Here is a 17,894-nt window from a genome sequence, read left to right on the forward strand (position 1 = left end):
GATGTAAGCCGACACCTGGGACCAGAGTCTAAGTGGCACCCGGTTTTCACCATAGCCCGCAGACAAAATTGGGTTGGTCTTGCTGCGGCGTGGTACCACCTTTGTCCGCAGTGGCAGCCAAGGCGAGGTATAGAAATGGCAGGTAGGTTTGTGGTCAGGGACAGGCGGCACAGGTTTGACATCAGAGGCTAAGCAGAAGGTCAGGGCTGGCAGCAGAGGAGCGTAAACGGGAACAGGTCTGGGGTCACAATGGGAAATCAAAACACGAGCACAGTTCAGCAATACAAGCTCTCTCAAAGGCATTCAGCACAAAGATCCGGCAGGGTGTGTGGGTAGTGGCTGGGTTAAATAGAATTCTGGGTAAGGCCAGCACCAATTAATGGTGTGCTGGCCCTTTAAATCTTCTAAAGCCGATGTGCAGGCACTGTAGGAGACAGGGACACGCACACATGCCTGAGGACCCGGGAGGAGGAACGAGAACGAGTAAGTAATTGTGTAACGGAGAGGGGGGCACGTGAAGGGGTATGGGTGAGCCCACAACCCGAGACATGGGTCATGGGACCACATGTGACAGTATCCCCCTCCTCGGCCTCCCCCTCTTCTTGGACTGGAGAAATCTCTGCAGGAGATCATGGTTCAGGATATCTTCCTCAGGTTCCCAAGATCTCTCCCGAACCCCTTTGAGTCAACCAAGAAGAACCGTTCAGGCAGAAGCTTGTAACAAGGAAAGGCGAGTCTGCTCACATATCCATATTCTATACAGAAAACAATGGACCTTATTGTCATGGCAGGGATTAGACTCAGAGGAAATATTTTACAAAACTGCCTTTGGGCAGTCAAGATTAACCCATATCCGGACAAACGAAAAAATAAAGTAAAACATCACTTTTATTAGGGATTCTTAAAAAAGATTGCACTATATTACAAGCTGTTGTGGCACAAACCACTAGATGCACAGGACTAACAGTGGATTAAAAGCACAGTGTGAACTGGGTCATAGGCAGTTTGCAGGTGGTCAGTGGTATGAAATGTGAGTTAGTGGGCACAATACGGGGTCCATATCCACCTATAATACTTGCTATAAGTCCACTATTGGCCAGATAAAGAGGACTGTCCTAAGCAGTATTGTCTGCTACAGTAATGTATCTTATTGTATGGATTAGAGCCCTAAAATGACCACCTAGACCATGAATAACAGTGTTGCCTGTACTGCCCCAGCAGGGGCCGCTGTAGTAGCAGGCTGTATTGTTATAAATACTGTATGGAGATCCTAGTCCTATCGTTAGAGATATAGTGGACTGAACGGTCTAGGTGTGATCTAGGTCTGATACTATCTATCCCTATTGCAACTGATGGTATTATAATTATTACCACTGCCTGCCTAAAATTCTGCCACACTGCTGATTAAAATTTTGTTTGAAAAATTTTAATCAGCAGTGTGGCAGAATCTTAGGCAGGCAGTGTGAATGTGAGATATTGTGCCCACTATCTCACATTTCATACCACTGACCACCTGCAAACTGCCTATGACCCAATTCACACTGTGCTTTTAATCCACTGTTAGTCCTGTGCATCTAGTGGTTTGTGCCACAACAGCTTGTAATATAGTGCAATCTTTTTTAAGAATCCCTAATAAAAGTGATGTTTTACTTTATTTTTTCATTTGTCCGGATATGGGTTAATCTTGACTGCCCAAAGGCAGTTTTGTAAAGTATTTCCTCTACTCACATATCCCATACCAATTCCTCAACAGCAGGGACATCTGAGGACACAAGCAGAGGAAGAGGAGGGCATGGATGCAGTCCATAATTGATGAAAAATGGAGCAGAGCCTGCAGATGATGAATACAAGGCGTTATAAGAACCAGTGGTCCTGACCGGAGGAAACAAAATGACGGAGATAGCAGCCCAGAGTCTGCTTTACTCTCTCCACCTGACCATTAGACTGTGGGTGATAGGCAGAGGAAAAGTCCAATTTTACCTGGAGCTGGGTACAGAGGGATCGCCAGAACTTAGAAACAAACTGAACCCCAGATTAGAAATGATGTGCTGGGGAAGTCCATGGAGCTGAAAGATGTGTTGGAAGAACAGAATGGCAAGGTGTGGAGCAGACGGCAGACCTGGCAGGGGAACAAAATGGGACATTTTTGAAAACTGGACGGTTACCACCCAGATGATGGTTGCTTGTGGAGGGCAGAAGGTCTGTGATGAAATCCATAGCCACATGAGTCCATAGGCAGGTGAGTATAGGCAACGGCTGAAGAAGACCAGCAGGTTTCAGACAAGATGGCTTATTTCAGGCACAGGAAGCAACGAGAGAGCATCAGCCTTGATGTTCTTTTCAGCCAGATGGAAGTGAATAAGAAAACTGAAGCTGGAAAAGAAGAGCTTGACATGGGTTGAGTCACTGAACAGTCTAGAGATAGAGGAGATTCTTGTGATCTGTGTATATACCTCCCTCCAGGAGGTAACGCCAGCCAAGTTTGATCGCCAGCAGTTCTTGGAGTAATTCCTCTCTGTGGAGGAGAGAGTCTTTGAGAAAGAAACACAAGTGAGGGTTCGGACTTTGGGTCCTTTCTGTGTGAGCACCGCCCCAGCACCCACTGAGGAGGCATCCACTTCCAGATGGAATGGCTTCTTGGTATCAGGCCAAGAACTGGGGCTAAAGCAAAGGCATACTTTAGCTTAGTGAAGGCTTCTTCTGCTGTTGAAGGCTAGAGTTGAGGGTTGGCGCCCTTCTTTGTGAGTGCCACAATAGGAGACACCAGAGAGGAGAAGTGCAGGATGAACTGCCGGTAGTAATTTCAAAGCCCAGGAACCTCTGTGGACGAGGCCCTTAAAGAACAGCAGAAAGCTTGGCAAGATCCATCTGGAGGCTTCTGTCGGGGACAAAAATTGGCATTTCTCAAGCTTGGCGTAAAGGAAATTGGCCCTTAAACGACTGAAGACTTGACGTCCGTAGGACTGGTGGGACTCAAGATCCAGAGAGAACAATCGCCAAGATAAACTACGACACAGGTATATAGCAAGTCTCTAAAGATGTCATTAACAAATTCCTGGAAAATGTCTGGCGTGTTACACAGTCCGAATGGCATCATCAGGTACTCGAAGTGTCCATCACGCGTATTAAAAGCAGTCTTCCATTCATCTCCCTCGCAGATACGGATGAGGTTGTAGAGCCCACGAAGGTCCAGTTTGGAGAAGATGTTGGCTCCACGTATACGCTCAAACAGGTCAGTGATCCATGGCAAGGGATAATGGTTCTCAACCTGAAGAAACCTGCACCAGCCGGAGAGGAGGATTTACGTATGAACCCCTTCTGCAGGTTCTCCCTGATGTAGTCCGACATAGCTGCAGTCTTGGGCAAAGAGATTGGATACAACCGGCCCTGAGGAGGAGATGTACCCAGCAGTAGATCGATGGGACAGTCGTAGGGATGGTGCGGTGGTAAAGTCTCTACTTGCTTCTTTGAAAAGATGTCTGCAAAGACCCTCCAGAGGCTTGGGAACCATGGAAGAGAGCATGACTGGTACTGGATGGGGAATCACCATGCAGCAAGACTGGCAGTCAGGTCCCCAACAAAGAGCTGCAACCATGGTAGACCTAAGAGGAGGGAAGACGTGGACCGAGGTAGCACATAGAAGGACAGCCTCTCTTTATGTAGAGCAACGACTTGCAATTACAAGGGCTCAGTGCAGTACCAGATCGGATAAAATTTTGCAGCAGACAGAGGAGATGACCAGAGGCTTCTCAAGCCGGACCACAGGGAAGTAATGCTGGGAGACCAGAGAGGCACCCACAAAGTTTCCTGCAGAGCTGGAATCCAGAAAGGCCGAAATCTGGAGCTGAGCAAAACAGGAAGTTGCAGATGTGAAAAAAGCTGTATTCACACCTAGAGACGCTTCTCCCAGGAACATGAGGTGCGAGCGCTTCCCGGACACTGAGGACGGACTTGACAGGCCTGAAGAAAATGTTCCGGGCTGGCACAGTAGAGGCAGAGGTTATTCTGACATCTCATGGAACGTTCCTGAGAAGGCAGCCGAGCTCTGTTCACCTGCATCGATTCCTCTGGAAGTGTCACAGCAGTGGGCAGAAGCGGCCTTTGAAATGCAAGGGCCAAGCGAGGCAAATGATGAATACCAACAAAAGATATCCCAGTACCTTATGTACTCGTCCTACTACTAACAAATAAACACCAACAAAAGATATCCCAGTACCTTATGTACTCGTCCTACTACTAACAAATAAACATTATCCCAGTACCTTATGTAATCCACTTTGTTTTCATGTATATACATGTTCTGCACATGCACTTTGACGACACTGGTCTTTTTGACCCTTGCAGTTTGTTCACTTCTCATTTTCAGCATTTTAGTAGTTTTGACACACTTTGTTTGGTGTGCACTTTCATGCGTATACATCAGGTCTGGTATATACACTTCACCATTATTCCTCACCATGTTTTTAATCATGTTACTTAGAATGAGTCAATTGGTCTGCATCAGCCCTATTTAATGTTTACTGTTGAATCTACACTGTACTTTAACTTACTATAGTATGAATTAGTGATACGGTTCGCACAATCTTAGTCCAATGTTTACATGAGTGGTCCAAGCACTTTAGTTAAAATTAAATATATTTCAAGTATGAATTATATTATTGCACTTTAGTACATTACTTAATATATTCCAGGTATGAATTATATTATGGTTATTTGGATATATGGAGCCATACCCATTCTATTTATGCTCTTTAATCACTGCCCTTACCTTCGCCAGGCTCCAAGATGGCGGCGGGATGCGCATCATTTTGGCGCATGCGCGCATCTTGATGGCGGCGTGGGACTTCCGGTCACAATGATGCGCAAATCCTGTGCATCACTCGTCTCCCGGAACCTGGCCCCGCCTCTGGACGGCGCGTGTGGAGACTGCGATGATGCGCTAAATCACTCACCTGCGGTCCATCTTGTCCTGTACCTCCATTGGCCCCAAGGTATTTCTTTAGTCTAAGCTGGGGATATATATACTGGGCACCTACCACACCACAGCACACCCCCTAGAGGAAGCGACGGCGAAACGCGCATCGGGGTGCTGTGGCGGTGGTCAGAATTACTACCTTTACAACTGTTGGCTACTTATTACACCCTGGTGGGTTATACTATTGGTTATAGCCTGATTTTGTGTATACTGGTGTTTGTTATTCTGGATGTATTTAACATATATTGCATTATTTATGACCACCGCCACATCTTTTGTGGTTTTTATGTGTGTGTTTTTTAACCGTATGTTTTTTGATGGCCGATTAAATAAAGTTACATTGGAATTTTGAATTGAGTATGTAATTATGTGATTTATTATTTATTCAGTTACTGAGGCATCCTATATACTCCCATTGGTATTGCAAGCGAGGCAAATGTTGGACCCGGAGTTGTGGTTTTTCAAGATGCTGTTCCTCCGGGTGTTCCAAAAAACTGGCCAGAGTGGCCAGAGAGATGAGACCACTCAGAGTAGACAGCAGGTCTCACGTTGACAGCTCGTCTTTAATTTGTCCAGAGAGTCCTTTTTTAAAGGTTGTAATCAGAGCTGCTTCATTCCATGGCAGCATCGGGCCTGAGTACAGAACTGAACTGCATAGTTACCTACAGATAAGTCTCCCTGGCGCAGGTTCAGCAGTGCAGTCTCAGCTGAAGACGCCTGTGCAGGTTCCTCAAAGACAGACTGAAAAGAGGAGTAGCTCATGCCAGAGAGGAAGCTGATGATAAATGCCACCTTAGACTGTCCCGAGATGAACTGCGTAGGCATAAGCTCTATATGCAGGGAGCACTGGATGATAAAGCCCCTGCACAACTTAGGCTCCCCATCATACTTTGATGGCATGGAAAGTCTCAACCTGCGTTCCGCGGCAGACAGGCCAACCATTTTAGCGGAAGAAGTCGTAGGAACCTGGCACTGTTGCTGAGTAGCGATCATCTGCTGAAGCATGGCTGTCACTTATCCAAGCTGTTGATCTTGTGTGGCAATCTGCTGGGATTGCTGGACCACAACGGTGGTAAGATCATCCAATTCAGGAAGCCGAACCTTACGGGGTCCATGGCCGGATCTAACTGTTAGGCTGTAGGGGCAGTGGACCACCTGGATCACTGCGGACGATAATGTAAGCCGACACGCGCGCGCACGGCCGAGGGCCCGGAAGCAGGAGCGAGAATGGGTTAGTAGTTGTGGAGTGGAGCGGGGGCACATGGAGGGGCAAGGGTGAGCCTGTGACCCAAGACAGGATATTACTTCTAACATATTATTTTGCACTATTACTGATTGGTATTATTTGGCTTACTATATTCTGATATTTTAAAAAGATATTATTTTTATGCGACAACTTATATGGGGACATTGTTAGAAATACTTTGGTTGTCAGCCTTAACAACCTAATACGGGTCGGTAACACCAAAATCATAATTTTCTAATATATGTTTGGACTAAATTGAATTCATGAATATACGCCGAAACATATGTTTGCGCCGAAATTATAAAATTATGAAATGTAAAATGGTCAAATTTTGTCAGTTATATGTTTATAACATTTCCAAAAGATAAAAAGAGAAAATCCACCTTAAAATTTGTTATGCAATTTCCCCAAAGATCCCCCACATGGGGTCATTACTTGTTTTATGGGCGCACAGCGAGGCAAAGAAGGGAAGGAGCCCTGCAGCTGCCAGGATTTTAGTTTCCTCATTGGCACCTTTTGTAGGCTATAAAAGTTTAGCTTTTTCGTTATTGGGGCCATGTGATGGCATTTTTTTTTGTGGGATAAGATGTTTTTTCCAGTGTTACCATTTTGGGGTTGGTATCCCCTATTTTGGAAAATTTCTGAACTTTTTTTTTAGGTCGAGGAGTAGAAAAGCATCCCTTTTGTGGTGATCACTGTATAGCCATAATCATGTTATCTTTCATGTTATTCTATGGGTTGATACAATTATGGGGATACCAAACTTTTTTTTACCATTTTTTTTAATGTTTTACTAAATAAAACCTTAATGAGGGGAAAAATCTATCATTTTTGCATCTCTGTCTTCCATGTGGCAAAGCATTTTTTCTTTTTTGGCTACAGAGCTGGTTGATGGCTTGTTTTTTGCGGGACATGTTTTACTTTGCAAGAGTATCATTCTGGAGTACATACCGTATATACTCGTGTATAAGCCGAGTTTTTCAGCACAAAAAATTTGCTGAAAAACCTAATCTCGGCTTATACACGAGTTAATAAAAAAAAATACACGAGTTAATAAAAAAAAAAATTAATACTCACCCTCCGGCTCCCGGTCCTCGGCGTTGGCTCCTGGTCCTCGGCGGCAGCTCCCGATCCTCTGCGGCGGCTTCTCTCTTCTATCTTCATGTGCCGGCAGTCGCGTCTATGCGACTTGCCGGCGGGTGCACAATATGATGTAGTGGTGTCGCCGCTGATGACGCCATCAGCGGCGACACCGCCGCATCGCACTGTGCGCCCGCCGGCAAGTCGCATGGACGCGACTGCCGGCACGTGAAGATAGAAGAGAGAAGCCGCCGCAGAGGATCGGGAGCTGCCGCCGAGGACCAGGAGCCGCCACCGAGGACCGGGAGCCGCCGCCGAGGAACGGGAGCCGCCGCCGAGGAACGGGAGCCGCCGCCGAGGACCGGGAGCCACCACTAAGCATCAAAGGTGAGTATCGTCGGAGGGTGAGTATTAAGTTTATTTTTTTTATTATTCGCTAGGCATACTGAGGGCAGGCTGTATACTTTTTGGGGAAGGCTGTATACTTTTTTGGGCAGGCTGTATACTTTTTGGGGGCAGGCTGTATACTTTTTGGGGGCAGGCTGTATACTTCATGGGGGCAGGCTGTATACTTCATGGGGGCAGGCTGATTGTATACTACTTGGGACAGGCTGTATACTACAGGGGCTGGCTGGTTGTATACTACACCCTCGGCTTATACTCGAGTCAATAGGTTTTCCCATTTTTTTGTGGTAAAATTAGGGGTCTCGGCTTATACTCGGGTCGGCTTATACTCGAGTATATACGGTACATTTTTTTATCACTTTTTATTGAATTTTTGTTGGATTAAATAGGTAAAAATAATAATTTTTGGCGTTTTTTGTTTTCTTTTACAGCGTTTATCACACAGGTTCCATAATTATTTACTTGTTTCAGACGCTGTGATACTCTATATATGTGTTTTTTTAATGATTTAGACATTATGGGGCACATTTACTAAGGGTCCGAACACTGCATTTTCATCGGGTTTCCCGACTTTTTACCGTTTAGCCCGGAATTGCCCAGGTTTTTGGTGCACGCAATCGGATCGTGGCACATTGGCGCCGGCTTGCATGCGACACAAATCGGGGGTGTGGACGTCGGACAACCTGACTGATTCGGACAAACTGCGGAATTTAAAAACCAAAATGTGCCGCAAGATCAGCACTGACATGCACCGGAAAGAAAAGGTGAACTCCGGCGGACCTCAGTGGGGGAAGCGTCACATGCAGGAAATTTGACGCACAATCTTAGTGAATCGCAGCAGACCCAAATCCTCGTCGGACATTCTGGATCGGTGGTGTCAATGGGACAGGTAAGTAAATGTGCCCCTATATGCCTCTTTATATGTTTTGGGGCTTATGGGCAAATTTATTGATTTATTAATTTATTTTTTATTGTATAGCATTTTTTTACCCTTTTTATTACTTCCACCATGGGACATGAACAAGCAATTATCTGATTGCTTGTTCATGATAATACTCTGTAATACTGATTTATTGCAGGGTATTAGCTGTGCCAGCCTATGCACATGCATAGGCTGACAGTGTGCCTTTAAGATTACGTCATAGACGCTATCTTACAGGCACTGCCTGCAGGCAGCCCTGGGTCCTGATCGGACCCAAGGTCTGCCATGCACCGGCCCTGGTGCAGAGCTGAAACGGCATTGGCTCAGGGCCATACTAGTACTGCACTGAGCGGCAATAGTGAGAGCCTGAGCTGTACTAGTACGGAGCTGAGTGCTAGGGGGTTCAGAAGTGAGAGCAACAGACAAGACCAAAAGAGAAAAGTTGCAAGAGCTAATTTAAAAACTAATTACCATTGTCGATAGACAAAATGGATAAACAGGCAGACAAACCAAGGGCTCAGAATATACCAGATAGAAGCAGCTATTCTATAATAAATATAACAATCACAGAGAATAGATTGCAGGGACCTTTTGTGTGATGTCAGAATCCAAAAGGAGTCTGTTTATCACAGCAGGTTAACTGTTAGGCCTCTTTCACACTTGCGTTGCAGATCACGTCAAGGTCTGATCAGGGTACGATCAGGGTTTAGTCAGTGAAAAACTGACATTAGAGTTCAATCAGTTTTCAGTCAGAGTTTGTTCAGTATTAGAGATGAGCGAACATACTCGTCTGAGCTTGATGCTCTTCGAGCATTAGCGTACTCGCAACTGCTCGGTGCTCATACGAGTATTTTACGAGAAAATCTCACGGCGATAAGATTTTTGGCGGCCAGAAACAGAGCCAATCACAAGCCTCACGTGGTACACTTACATGTCGATAGCAGTGGTTGGCTGGCCTGATCAGGTGACCCTGGAATATACTAGTCCCTGCCTGCGCTGCTCGGATCATTCTCTGTCTGGATGCCGTTAGGGAAAGAGCTGCTGCTAGTCAGGGATAGCGTTAGGGTGTTCTAGTAGATTACTGTTAGGCAAGAGTGATTCTAAAAGAACCTTACTGTTAGGCAGGAGTGATTCTCCAAGAACCCAACAGCCCTTGTTAGGGCTACATTAGCGTTTTTCGAAAGTTAAAGTGACAGACTCAGTCACAGGACAAAATCTTTTTGTGTGCTGTCAGTGTAGGTTAGAAACTAGCCATAGCAATCATCTTCCGTGGTTGCCGTCTGATTTCTTCTGCACGTTTTGTTCTATACAAAAACACAAAAAACAACAAAAAAATGAAAAAAACACCCCCCAAAACACACACACAAAAATTACAGTTTATATTTCTGTTTTGTCTATAAAATAGACTTTAACTTTGAAAATGTTGAACCCGTGGGCTAGGGGTAGAGGACGAGGGCGTGGGCGTCCAAATACTGCAGGGGTTAGAGGCAGTGGTCCTGGGTGGGGTGAGACACCACCTGCTGATGAGGGAGCATGGGAACGCCGCAGAGCTACACTCCCTAGCTTCATGTCTCAAGTTACTGGGACTCGTGGTAGAGCACTGTTGAGGCCAGAACAGTGTGAACAGGTGATGTCGTGGATTGCGGACAATGCTTCAAATAATTTGTCCACCAGTCAGTCTTCCACGCAGTCCACCCATGTTACCCAAGTGAGCACTCCTCCAGCTCCTCCACCTCACCCTCCTTCCTCCAGTCTTTCCCCTCCCAGGAAAATTTGGCATTTGATCCGGCATACTTTGAGGAACTGTTTTCTGGACCCTTCCCAGAGTCACAAACCACTTGTCAGGTTGCTGCTGAGCTCTTTCCCGATTCCCAGGTTTTACACCGGTCGCAGTTTGTGGGTCATGATGACATTGTTGACGTAGTGGAAGAAGTGTGTAAATAGGTGTCGAACGATGAGGAGACACGGTTGTCAGACAGTGGTGAAGTTGTATTCAGGGCAGGAAGTCCGAGGGGGGAGCAGACTGAGGGATTGGAGGATGATGAGGTGACAGACCCAAGCTGGGTTGATAGGCTGGGTGAAGACAGTGCTTGTGAGACGGAGGCGAGTCCTATACGAGAACAGGTTGGAAGAGGCGGTGGTGGGGCCAGACGGAGAGGCAGGGCCAGAGCTGGTGCATCAGCACCAAATGTTTCACGTAGTGAAGCTCCCGTGGTGAGGGCTAGATTTTCTAAAGTCTGGAGGTTCTTTAAAGAAACAGCGGATGACCGACAGACTGTGGTGTGCAAACTGTGCCACACCAGGATCAGCAGGGGTTCCACCACTACTAGCTTAACCACCACCAGTATGCGCAGGCATAAACACCCCACTCAATGGAACCAAGGCTGTTCACCTCTGGCCAGGCCCACCACTGCTCCTTCCCCTGTGTCATTTGCTGCCTCTGCTAGTCAGGCCCCCGCCCAGGACCCCGGCACAAACAAATCTTGCTCGAAAACCACACCTTCGCCTCCAAAATTCTTCACAGTACCCTCCATACGCAGCGTTCAGCTGTCTATATCCAAGACGCTGGAGTGCAAGAGGAAATACAGTTCAACCCACCCACACGCCCAAGCCCTCAGTATCCCCATCTCCTCATTACTGAGCCTGGAGATTCTGCCCTATAGGCTTGTAGAGACCGAGGCCTTTTACAGCCTTATGGCGGCGGCCCCGCCTCAGTATTTGGTCCCCAGCCGCCACTACTTTTCCCGATGTGCCGTCCCAGCACTGCACCAGCACGTGTCAGACAACATCATCCGTGCCCTGACCAACATCGCTTCTGACAAGGTCCACCTAACCACGGACAAGTGGATGAGTGCAGCCGGGCAGGGCCACTATGTTTCATTGACGGCAAATTGGGTTAACTTGGTGGAGGCTGGGACCGACTCTGACCCTGGGGCCGCTCATATACTGCCCACGCCGAGGATTGAGAAGCCTACTTCAGTCACGATCTCTCAGGCCTACTATACCTCCTCCTCCCACTGCTCCTCCACCTCCTTCTCCGAATTACCATCCGTGGGCATGGCGCCATCAGTCTGTAGCTTTAGGCGCAGCAGCAGTGCAGTCGCTAAGCGATAGCAGGCAGTGCTCAAACTGCTGAGCCTAGGCAATAAGAGGCACACCGCCCAAGAGCTATTACAGGGCATCATGGCGCAGACCGAGCTGTGGCTGGCACCACTGAACTTGAAGCCAGGCATGGTTATGTGTGACAACGACCGTAACCTTGTGGCGGCTCTTTTTTTAAAGAAATCTTATTGTCGCATTACAGACAGTTTGTAAAGTTTTGATTTTGAATCATCATAGCGCTAACAATTTGGTGTAGCACCTGAAGCTGAAGAAAGAAATGAGCAGGCACCTCTTGAATAGACATGTTTTAACAAAACACAAGATGGCCGATAATGTTTATGGGAGTAGCAAGAGCATTTACTCCTTTTTTTTGATAAGCATCTTTGCGGGGCAGTCATTTCTCTGCTTTCTTGTGCCATCTGTGCTCATTTTTCCAAGCACTATTTCCACTTTTGGCTTTTACACTCCCGCCAATGCTGCTTTTCTTCTGCAGTTGTTCCATGAAATCTATGCCTTTAAGAAGGTGTTTAAGCAACGTTGGAGCTGTTGAAAACGTCCTGCTTTTAATCACTGGCAACTTTTGCAGTTCCCCGAAATTGTGTTGTTATTGCACACTACCTTGTCGCTACATACTGTTGACACAGTATTGGGCAATGAACTGCCTGAGAGACAGAGGCAGGGGCAGCATCAGGCCAGGGGATGTAGCTCAGTGGTAGAGTGCAAACTTTGCATGTGTGAGGCCCCAGGTTCAATCCCTGGAATCTCCTTTCACATCTTTTGGATACCTGAAGAAAACCATTCTGTTTCCCATCGGCCCAACACTTCAATATGTTTCCACCGACAGTCAATATAATCCATTCCTCAAGTCAAAAGAACAGCAAATCTTGTTTGATATGTAAAGCACAATGAGCTTCAATCCATCACCGCCTTCTCTGCCCCTGGTTAAAAAGCCCCAAAATTCACAAACTACTTATCTGCTTAATGCGCACACCTTCTGGGTCGCTTTTCAAAAATGTTTCTGGCCCCCAGCAAACAGTATCTTGTGTGGGGATGTAGCTCAGTGGTAGAGCGCTCGCTTCGCATGTGTGAGGCTCCGGGTTCAATCCCCGGCATCTCCATTGGTGGGTTTTGTGCACCTAGTTTAAATCACTTGCTGTCCCTCACCGTGTAGAAATTTACACAGATCTTCCGTTGAAAGGCTTCCTTTTAAAACACATTGGCCTTTGGAATTGCTGCTCACTTGACAAGTGCACTGTTGGCTTATGGCAGGTACGGGCGTCAAGCAAGAACATCTGTATGTCTTTTCACGCAGTAGCTTCTACCATAGCCAACACTTTCAAACGTACAACCTTTTCATTTATTTCTTTTTTTGGAGAAATCTTATTGTCGCATTACAGACAGTTTGTAAAGTTTGGATTTTGAATCATCATAGCGCTAACAATTTGGTGTAGCACCTGAAGCTGATGAAAGAAACGAGCAGGCGCCTCTTGAATAGACATGTTTTAACAAAAAACAAGATGGCCGATATTGTTTATGGGAGTAGCAAGAGCATTCACTCCTTTTTCTCGGTAAGCATCTTTGCGGGACAGTCATTTCTCTGCTGTCTCGTGCCATCTGTGCTCATTTTTCCAAGCACTATTTCCACTTTTGGCTTTTACACTCCTGCCCATACTGCTTTTCTTCTGCAGTTGTTCCGTGAAATCTATGCCTCTAAGAAGGCGTTTAAGCAACGTTGGAGCTGTTGAAAACTTCCTGCTTTTAATCACTGGCAACTTGTGCAGTTCCCTGAAAATGCGTTGTTATTGCACACTGCCTTGTCGCTACATACTGTTTCCACAGTATTGGGCAATGAACCTCCTGAGAGACAGAGGCAGGGACAGCAACAGGCCAGGGGATGTAGCTCAGTGGTAGAGTGCACGCTTTGCATGTGTGAGGCCCCGGGTTCAATCCCCGGCATCTCCATTCACATCTTTTGGATACCTGAAGAAAACCATTCTGTTTCCCATCGGCCCAACACTTCAATGTGTTTCCACCGACGGTCAATATAATCCATTCCTCAAGTCAAAAGAACAGCAAATCTTGTTTGATATGTAAAGCACAATGAGCTTCAATCCATCACCGCCTTCTCTGCCCCTGGTTAAAAAGCCCCAAAATTCACAAACTACTTATCTGCTTAATGCGCACACCTTCTGGGTCGCTTTTCAAAAATGTTTCTGGCCCCCAGCAAACAGTATCTTGTGTGGGGATGTAGCTCAGTGGTAGAGCGCACGCTTCGCATGTGTGAGGCCCCGGGTTCAATCCCTGGCATCTCCATTGGTGGATTTTGTGCACCTAGTTTAAATCACTTGCTGTCCCTCACCGTGTAGAAATTTACGCAGATCTTCCGTTGAAAGGCTTCCTTTTAAAACACATTGGCCTTTGGAATTGCTGCTCACTTGACAAGTGCACTTTTGGCTTATGGCAGGTACGGGCGTCAAGCAAGAGCATCTGTATGTCTTTTCACGCAGTAGCTTCTACCATAGCCAACACTTTCAAACGTACAACCGTTTCATTCATTTCTTTTTTTGGAGAAATCTTATTGTCGCATTACAGACAGTTTGTAAAGTTTGGATTTTGAATCATCATAGCGCTAACAATTTGGTGTAGCACCTGAAGCTGATGAAAGAAACGAGCAGGCGCCTCTTGAATAGACATGTTTTAACAAAAAACAAGATGGCCGATATTGTTTATGGGAGTAGCAAGAGCATTCACTCCTTTTTCTCGGTAAGCATCTTTGCGGGACAGTCATTTCTCTGCTGTCTCGTGCCATCTGTGCTCATTTTTCCAAGCACTATTTCCACTTTTGGCTTTTACACTCCTGCCCATACTGCTTTTCTTCTGCAGTTGTTCCGTGAAATCTATGCCTCTAAGAAGGCGTTTAAGCAACGTTGGAGCTGTTGAAAACTTCCTGCTTTTAATCACTGGCAACTTGTGCAGTTCCCTGAAAATGCGTTGTTATTGCACACTGCCTTGTCGCTACATACTGTTTCCACAGTATTGGGCAATGAACCTCCTGAGAGACAGAGGCAGGGGCAGCATCAGGCCAGGGGATGTAGCTCAGTGGTAGAGCGCACGCTTTGCATGTGTGAGGCCCTGGGTTCAATCCCCGGCATCTCCATTCACATCTTTTGGATACCTGAAGAAAACCATTCTGTTTCCCATCGGCCCAACACTTCAATGTGTTTCCACCGACGGTCAATATAATCCATTCCTCAAGTCAAAAGAACAGCAAATCTTGTTTGATATGTAAAGCACAATGAGCTTCAATCCATCACCGCCTTCTCTGCCCCTGGTTAAAAAGCCCCAAAATTCACAAACTACTTATCTGCTTAATGCGCACACCTTCTGGGTCGCTTTTCAAAAATGTTTCTGGTCCCCAGCAAACAGTATCTTGTGTGGGGATGTAGCTCAGTGGTAGAGCGCACGCTTCGCATGTGTGAGGCCCCGGGTTCAATCCCTGGCATCTCCATTGGTGGATTTTGTGCACCTAGTTTAAATCACTTGCTGTCCCTCACCGTGTAGAAATTTACGCAGATCTTCCGTTGAAAGGCTTCCTTTTAAAACACATTGGCCTTTGGAATTGCTGCTCACTTGACAAGTGCACTGTTGGCTTATGGCAGGTACGGGCGTCAAGCAAGAGCATCTGTATGTCTTTTCACGCAGTAGCTTCTACCATAGCCAACACTTTCAAACGTACAACCGTTTCATTCATTTCTTTTTTTGGAGAAATCTTATTGTCGCATTACAGACAGTTTGTAAAGTTTGGATTTTGAATCATCATAGCGCTAACAATTTGGTGTAGCACCTGAAGCTGATGAAAGAAACGAGCAGGCGCCTCTTGAATAGACATGTTTTAACAAAAAACAAGATGGCCGATATTGTTTATGGGAGTAGCAAGAGCATTCACTCCTTTTTCTCGGTAAGCATCTTTGCGGGACAGTCATTTCTCTGCTGTCTCGTGCCATCTGTGCTCATTTTTCCAAGCACTATTTCCACTTTTGGCTTTTACACTCCTGCCCATACTGCTTTTCTTCTGCAGTTGTTCCGTGAAATCTATGCCTCTAAGAAGGCGTTTAAGCAACGTTGGAGCTGTTGAAAACTTCCTGCTTTTAATCACTGGCAACTTGTGCAGTTCCCTGAAAATGCGTTGTTATTGCACACTGCCTTGTCGCTACATACTGTTTCCACAGTATTGGGCAATGAACCTCCTGAGAGACAGAGGCAGGGGCAGCATCAGGCCAGGGGATGTAGCTCAGTGGTAGAGCGCACGCTTTGCATGTGTGAGGCCCCGGTTTCAATCCCCGGCATCTCCATTCACATCTTTTGGATACCTGAAGAAAACCATTCTGTTTCCCATCGGCCCAACACTTCAATGTGTTTTCACCGACGGTCAATATAATCCATTCCTCAAGTCAAAAGAACAGCAAATCTTGTTTGATATGTAAAGCACAATGAGCTTCAATCCATCACCACCTTCTCTGCCCCTGGTTAAAAAGCCCCAAAATTCACAAACTACTTATCTGCTTAATGCGCACACCTTCTGGGTCGCTTTTCAAAAATGTTTCTGGCCCCCAGCAATCAGTATCTTTTGTGGGGATGTAGCTCAGTGGTAGAGCGCACGCTTCGCATGGGTGAGGCCCCGGGTTCAATCCCCGGCATCTCCATTGGTGGATTTTGTGCACCTAGTTTAAATCACTTGCTGTCCCTCACCGTGTAGAAATTTACGCAGATCTTCCGTTGAAAGGCTTCCTTTTAAAACACATTGGCCTTTGGAATTGCTGCTCACTTGACAAGTGCACTGTTGGCTTATGGCAGGTACGGGCGTCAAGCAAGAGCATCTGTATGTCTTTTCACGCAGTAGCTTCTACCATAGCCAACACTTTCAAACGTACAACCGTTTCATTCATTTCTTTTTTTGGAGAAATCTTATTGTCGCATTACAGACAGTTTGTAAAGTTTGGATTTTGAATCATCATAGCGCTAACAATTTGGTGTAGCACCTGAAGCTGATGAAAGAAACGAGCAGGCGCCTCTTGAATAGACATGTTTTAACAAAAAACAAGATGGCCGATATTGTTTATGGGAGTAGCAAGAGCATTCACTCCTTTTTCTCGGTAAGCATCTTTGCGGGACAGTCATTTCTCTGCTGTCTCGTGCCATCTGTGCTCATTTTTCCAAGCACTATTTCCACTTTTGGCTTTTACACTCCTGCCCATACTGCTTTTCTTCTGCAGTTGTTTCGTGAAATCTATGCCTCTAAGAAGGCGTTTAAGCAACGTTGGAGCTGTTGAAAACTTCCTGCTTTTAATCACTGGCAACTTGTGCAGTTCCCTGAAAATGCGTTGTTATTGCACACTGCCTTGTCGCTACATACTGTTTCCACAGTATTGGGCAATGAACCTCCTGAGAGACAGAGGCAGGGGCAGCATCAGGCCAGGGGATGTAGCTCAGTGGTAGAGCGCACGCTTTGCATGTGTGAGGCCCCGGGTTCAATCCCCGGCATCTCCATTCACATCTTTTGGATACCTGAAGAAAACCATTCTGTTTCCCATCAGCCCAACACTTCAATGTGTTTCCACCGACGGTCAATATAATCCATTCCTCAAGTCAAAAGAACAGCAAATCTTGTTTGATATGTAAAGCACAATGAGCTTCAATCCATCACCGCCTTCTCTGCCCCTGGTTAAAAAGCCCCAAAATTCACAAACTACTTATCTGCTTAATGCGCACACCTTCTGGGTCGCTTTTCAAAAATGTTTCTGGCCCCCAGCAAACAGTATCTTGTGTGGGGATGTAGCTCAGTGGTAGAGCGCATGCTTCGCATGTGTGAGGCCCCGGGTTCAATCCCCGGCATCTCCATTGGTGGATTTTGTGCACCTAGTTTAAATCACTTGCTGTCCCTCACCGTGTAGAAATTTACGCAGATCTTCCGTTGAAAGGCTTCCTTTTAAAACACATTGGCCTTTGGAATTGCTGCTCACTTGACAAGTGCACTCTTGGCTTATGGCAGGTACGGGCGTCAAGCAAGAGCATCTGTATGTCTTTTCACGCAGTAGCTTCTACCATAGCCAACACTTTCAAACGTACAACCGTTTCATTCATTTCTTTTTTTGGAGAAATCTTAT

At 46.2% G+C, this 17,894-nt stretch overlaps 9 non-coding genes across 9 annotated transcripts; all 9 read left to right on the plus strand.

Moving 5' to 3' along the window:
* The first annotated feature begins 12,776 nt into the window (after nt 1-12,776).
* Nucleotides 12,777-12,848, plus strand: TRNAA-CGC (transfer RNA alanine (anticodon CGC)). The gene has a single exon. It is a non-coding gene; the product is annotated as a tRNA-Ala (tRNA).
* A 772-nt stretch (nt 12,849-13,620) lies between these two features.
* Nucleotides 13,621-13,692, plus strand: TRNAA-UGC (transfer RNA alanine (anticodon UGC)). The gene has a single exon. It is a non-coding gene; the product is annotated as a tRNA-Ala (tRNA).
* Nucleotides 13,693-13,971: 279 nt separating this feature from the next.
* On the plus strand, nt 13,972-14,043 carry TRNAA-CGC (transfer RNA alanine (anticodon CGC)). The gene has a single exon. It is a non-coding gene; the product is annotated as a tRNA-Ala (tRNA).
* A 772-nt stretch (nt 14,044-14,815) lies between these two features.
* TRNAA-UGC (transfer RNA alanine (anticodon UGC)) lies at nt 14,816-14,887 on the plus strand. The gene has a single exon. It is a non-coding gene; the product is annotated as a tRNA-Ala (tRNA).
* A 279-nt stretch (nt 14,888-15,166) lies between these two features.
* TRNAA-CGC (transfer RNA alanine (anticodon CGC)) lies at nt 15,167-15,238 on the plus strand. Its single transcript has one exon. It is a non-coding gene; the product is annotated as a tRNA-Ala (tRNA).
* A 772-nt stretch (nt 15,239-16,010) lies between these two features.
* TRNAA-UGC (transfer RNA alanine (anticodon UGC)) lies at nt 16,011-16,082 on the plus strand. Its single transcript has one exon. It is a non-coding gene; the product is annotated as a tRNA-Ala (tRNA).
* A 279-nt stretch (nt 16,083-16,361) lies between these two features.
* Nucleotides 16,362-16,433, plus strand: TRNAA-CGC (transfer RNA alanine (anticodon CGC)). The gene has a single exon. It is a non-coding gene; the product is annotated as a tRNA-Ala (tRNA).
* A 772-nt stretch (nt 16,434-17,205) lies between these two features.
* On the plus strand, nt 17,206-17,277 carry TRNAA-UGC (transfer RNA alanine (anticodon UGC)). The gene has a single exon. It is a non-coding gene; the product is annotated as a tRNA-Ala (tRNA).
* A 279-nt stretch (nt 17,278-17,556) lies between these two features.
* TRNAA-CGC (transfer RNA alanine (anticodon CGC)) lies at nt 17,557-17,628 on the plus strand. The gene has a single exon. It is a non-coding gene; the product is annotated as a tRNA-Ala (tRNA).
* The last annotated feature ends 266 nt before the right edge of the window (nt 17,629-17,894 follow it).

The sequence above is a fragment of the Engystomops pustulosus genome, chromosome 1 (genome assembly GCF_040894005.1).
Source record: "Engystomops pustulosus chromosome 1, aEngPut4.maternal, whole genome shotgun sequence".
Lineage (NCBI taxonomy): Eukaryota > Metazoa > Chordata > Amphibia > Anura > Leptodactylidae > Engystomops > Engystomops pustulosus.